This window comes from Terrapene carolina, unplaced genomic scaffold, assembly GCF_002925995.2.
Source record: "Terrapene carolina triunguis isolate 2854851 unplaced genomic scaffold, T_m_triunguis-2.0 Scaffold210, whole genome shotgun sequence".
Taxonomy (NCBI): Eukaryota; Metazoa; Chordata; order Testudines; family Emydidae; genus Terrapene; species Terrapene triunguis.
This window is the reverse complement of record NW_020664561.1, coordinates 5997924-6003137: the sequence shown is the minus strand read 5'-3', so window position 1 is coordinate 6003137 and position 5214 is coordinate 5997924.

Here is a 5214-nt window from a genome sequence, read left to right as displayed (position 1 = left end):
ATTTCCATTACTTGCATCTGAAGAAGTGAGGTTCTTACCCACGAAAGCTTATGCTCCCAATACTTCTGTTAGTCTTAAAGGTGCCACAGGATCCTCTGAAGCTTTTGATAGCATTTTGTATTGCACCAAAACTGGTGCAATGCCTTGTGTATCTTCCTGGACCTGAAGGAGGTCACTGTCTTCTTTGGGCTGTCTCTTTCCCTGTCTCGTTTTAGGGCTTGATCAGTTTTCCCTGTCTCGCTTGGCATCATTACTGGTTGCTCAGAATCTTAGATACTTGTCTAGCCCCCATGATCAGAGTATCTGAACACCTTGCCATCTTCACTGTCTTTATCCTCCCAACACCCCTCGGAGGTAGGGCACAGCTGTTCTCCCCATTCCACAGAGTGGGGAACTGAGGCACAGTGAGGCTAGGTGACGTGACTGCCGGTCTTCCAAGTGCTACCCTAGCACCTTAATCACTGGAACCATCCTTCTACTCTAGAGGTGCCCTGGATTTGTCTGTCCTGCCGCTAGCAGGCAGAGAAGTTTGCAGCAACTAGTATTTTTTTCCAGTGGCTGTGAATCCTGAAGCATTCCACTCACATGCCCCCCAAGACTGTACAAAACAGGATGGTTTTGTTTCTCCAGAGAGAGACTGGAGCGTGAAAGGGGCTTGTTTGAAAAGGGGGAGTGAATAAGCTGGATTGCAGGCTCCATCCTTCATCAGGGTGCTCTCTGGAATGTGTTGAAAGAGCACATTTGTGTTGGACACTGGAGAAAGTCGTGCAAAGTACAGCCCATGTATGGAATTCAGACCCTTGATTTCCATGCCAATACCCACTGGAACGCTGATTTGAGTGGAGTCTGATTCCGGGTTAGTGTGCGCTGTTATCCTTGGATTCCCTTATGTAGGAATGATGTGAGTGATAGACACATCACAACCTCACACCCCCAATTAGTGGACCATATTGTGCCCTCAGTTACCCCGTACAGCCCCACTGAGCTCACAGGCAGATTTTGTCGCACCGTGTCTGCCTTCATGACATGTTTCTTCCAGTGGCCTTCACCGAAAAACTCTCTTGTTTGCATCCTGCCAGTCTCCCGAGAGATACCAAGAATTGATTTCTTGGGGCTTAGACATTATTATTGTAAGCAGAGTCAGGATGAGCGCTACCCTGACATCTGGTGGTGAATTATGGCGAGTGTGGAAAAGAACTCCAGGGGCTGATCTTGTTTGCATAGGCACACCCACTCGCCTGGCATGAAACAACAGCAACTGAAGGTGGTTACTTTGGCTGGTGTGGGATCCCCAGTTTCTCTATTATTGGGGCAGGAAGAATAAAGTTTGTTACCCTGATTCTGTGAATCAAGGCCAGTGGAATTGTTGTATGACAGAAGGACTGAGTGAGTCCTTCACCATTACCTAAGTAGCACTTGCTTGACAAGGGGCATGGGTTACAAAACCCAGTGAATTGAGAGAGGATGGGGATAGGCATTTGTAGCTGATGGTATGGGCCCCCTCTGAGGGTTTGAAACACCAATTGCACCACGTCCTCTCTTCACTGTTGAATGTCAGAGCTAACTTTGATTCCATTAGGAGTCTAGTTACAGGCTGCTGAGCTGAATTCACTTTGGGCCAGTGGTGCACCAGCACTGGGGCTCCCCTACCGAGAACAGGACCCCGGCCTTCCGTGAAGCCCGAGCCTGCAAGCTTGAAAAATATGCCCCCCTGGCTGACACCCTGCGGTCCAAGGGCTACGAGGTTCACACAGACACTCTGCTTATCGGGGCCCTGGGTGCCTGGGACCCATGCAACGAACGAGTGCTGAGGACCTGTGGAGTGGGCCGTCACTACGCACGGCTCATGAGACACCTAATGGTCTCAGACACTATCCATTGGTCCCGGGACATCTACACGGAACACATCACCGGTCACCGCCAATACCAAGAGTGAGCCGATTGGACCTCGCCCACCTGCAAGGGAGAAGGGACTTGCTAACCCTCCCCCCCCTCACTGGGCCCTATCCCCTGAGCCCCGAACCCACCCAACCTCACCGGCCGCCGCCAATTCTGAGAGCGAGCCGGGGAGACCTCACCCACCTACAAGGGGGAAGGGACCTTACCCCCTGAGCCCCAACCCCACCCAACCTCACCGGCCACTTCCAATGCCGAGAATGAGCTGAAATCACAAAAGAGCTAAAGTTATTAAGAGCTGAGATCACTGAGTGCTGTGTTAACTAGTGGGGGAGCCTGAAGCTATATTGCTCAGCAGCTGGCGGAGCAATTTGTGGGGACGACTGAAGGAGCAGCGAGTGGCGCGGAGCCTTGCGGGGCAGGTTGGAGTGGGCCAAGGAACGGCGAGCGGAGCTGTTTGCGGGGACGGCTGGAACGGCTCACAGGTCGGTGAGCGGAGCGGAGCGGAGCAGCTTGTAGAGCGGAGCAGTTCGTGGGATGGCAGGAAAGTGGACTGGCTCGTGGTGAAGGCTGCGGCGGAACCCCCACGGAGAAACAGACGGCTGGCCAGCCTCGGATCACGTAAGGTGCCCCTTAACACCCTGCGTGCCCCCCCCCCTTTTTACTCTGGGGCTGCACTGACCAGGGACAGAGACTTCGGGGGTTGTTGGACTTTTGGGACTTTGGGTGGTTGCTGGACCCAAGAGACTTTGGGGGTGTTGGACTTTGGGGACTCTGGGTGATTTTTGGGTTGCTGGATTCAAGTGCCAAAGGGAAAGGACACAGCCCAATTTGCTGGGGTGGGTTTTGCTCATGGTTTGTGTTATAAATCCTGTTTGTGGTGTTTTTCCAATTTTTATGCTGATGTCGTTTACCTCATGGTATTAAACATTTTCTGCTACACTCAGACTCCGTGCTTGCGAGAGGGGAAGTATTGCCTCTTAGAGGTACCCAGGGGGGTGGTATGTAATTGTCCCAGGTCACTGGGTGGGGGCTCGAGCCGGTTTTGCATTGTGTTATTGAAACGGAACCCCTAGATAAAGAACCCGGCCCTTGTTGCTGCCAACTTAGATGGGCAGAAGGGTCACATTTTGATGGCTCTATAGCAGCAGTTCTCAAACTGCATTGCACTGTGACCCCCTTCTGACCACAAAATTTACTACACGACCCCAGAAGGGGGGACCAAAGCCTGAGCCCGCCCAAGCCCTGCCACCCTGGGTGAGGGGGGCCAAAGCCGAAGCCCAAGGGCTTCAGCCCCGAGCGGGGGGCTTGTAATGTGAACCCTGCCACCCAGGCTGAAGCTGAAGCCTGAATCCCACCGCCTGGGGCTGAAGCCCTCGGGCTTCGGCTTCAGCCCTAGGCCCCAGCAAGTCTAACGCCAGACTTGGCAACCCCATTTGCGATCCAGTTTGGGATCCCGACCCACAGTTTGAGAACTGCTGCTCTATAGGAAAGAGATGGACAGATCACTTAGAGCTGAGCAAGTAATTGATTTGGGTGATTCAGGGGCTGGACAGAAAAATAAGTAGAAAAAATCAGTTCAGTTCAAACCAAAGCTGAATTTTTTGGGGACTTAAAGATTTGGCATTAAAGACAGTGAGATACTATGGTAATCGGAGCCATGTAAGTTACTAAGATAGTTTCTGATCAAAATATTATGTTCATCAGAAAACAAAACTTCTTTGGTTTTTCATTTGGGGTCCTTTTTAGATGTTTTCCCCCTTTTTGAAATTAGCTAAGTTTTGAAATGGAATGCCTTTCCAAAATGAAAGGTCAAAACGTTTCATTTTGAAATGGCTCAAACTGTTTGGACTTCATAAAAAATGCAAATTTTTTTGGCCAAAACTATTTGTCGAATTTGTGAATCGTTTCAGTGCCCCGAAAAATGCATTTTTCAGCAAATGTACTACTCTCCAAAAAAATAAAATAAAATTCACCCACCTCTATGATAAATAGCTAGGACCCAATCCACATAATCTAAAACTACCCTAATACAGAGCAAGTATTTTGTAGGGGGAGATGAACCTGGAAACATTTGCGTTTTGCATGTTTGCTAAAACCCAACCTCCTCCCTGAGCTCTGAAAATGGACTCCCAGAGTGAGCAGACCTTCTGGGCCAGCTGTTTGGAAGTGCTAGTTTCCCTTGTGAGGATGGGAGGAAGGAATTCTTTAATTCACTTTAATTCTTTCCCATTTATTAAAGGTTTCTTTTGCCCTCAAGCATTCACTTACCTCTTCATCTTCTAACACATCTCTTCTTAGTCATGCATTCCGTATTGGCCATAACAGAGCTCTTGTGTATTCCTCTCCACAGGTTCTGGATGTTCAGCAAGTGCAAGGATGTCATCTGCAAATCCCACATTAAATAGAAACAGCAGCAGAAGAATGTAAAAACGGTCCCCTTTCGGGAATCCAGAATATAATTATGTTGTACCAATATGTGGGTAATTATAGAGTTAGCTATGAACTATCAAATACATTCAAGATCTGGGCCATCAGCTCTGACCTGCAAAGGTCCCATTCTTGAAAACACACAGGGGACACATTGAGTGCATAAAGTTATGCATGTGTTTGAAGAATCCGGGCCCTAGCAGGGTTAGATCAGGTCATTATTTGGACAGAAGACCTGTAGGCAAAATCCATGGGAGTATTGTCGATGATGCAATATGTGGCCACTGAAGTCAATGTCAAAGCTCCAACTGATTTCAATTATGTAGGATCATGGCTTTACAGGCCCAATGCCGCCATATGGTGGTAGGGAGCCTTGTGTTGTTGGAGTTAATATCATATTGGACAGGGGGTGGGGAATGGCAACCAAAGTTCTCTAGGATCCCATGTCATTTTTTGCCAGGCCGGGGTTACTATTTACAATGGCTTGTCCAAATTCTAATTTCTGTCTGACTATAATCCCTCAAATATTTCAAACCGATGCAGTGTTTTCCTTCACTTCTTGCTCTAGCCTGTAATAAAGTGTTGCTGAATGATATCTGACAGCAGCTGCTTTCCATCCCAGAAGTGGGTTCATCAGTGATGGGAGAAGCAATCCTTTGGAATGGAAGGTACCATAAAAAGGGTATTATGAGTACGTTTCAGGACACTATGTAGTGCAAGCTTCATAAGTTCTTAGGGCCAGGAGGGGTTATTATAAGCATCTAGTCAGGCCTAGAAATGTGATTGGTTTAGTCAAGTTAGTAAAGAATGAAAAGAACAAAAAGCAACCACACGTTGTAGGTGAGAGCTCCTTTGTCTGAATCAAATTAAAAGTAATGACGACAAGCT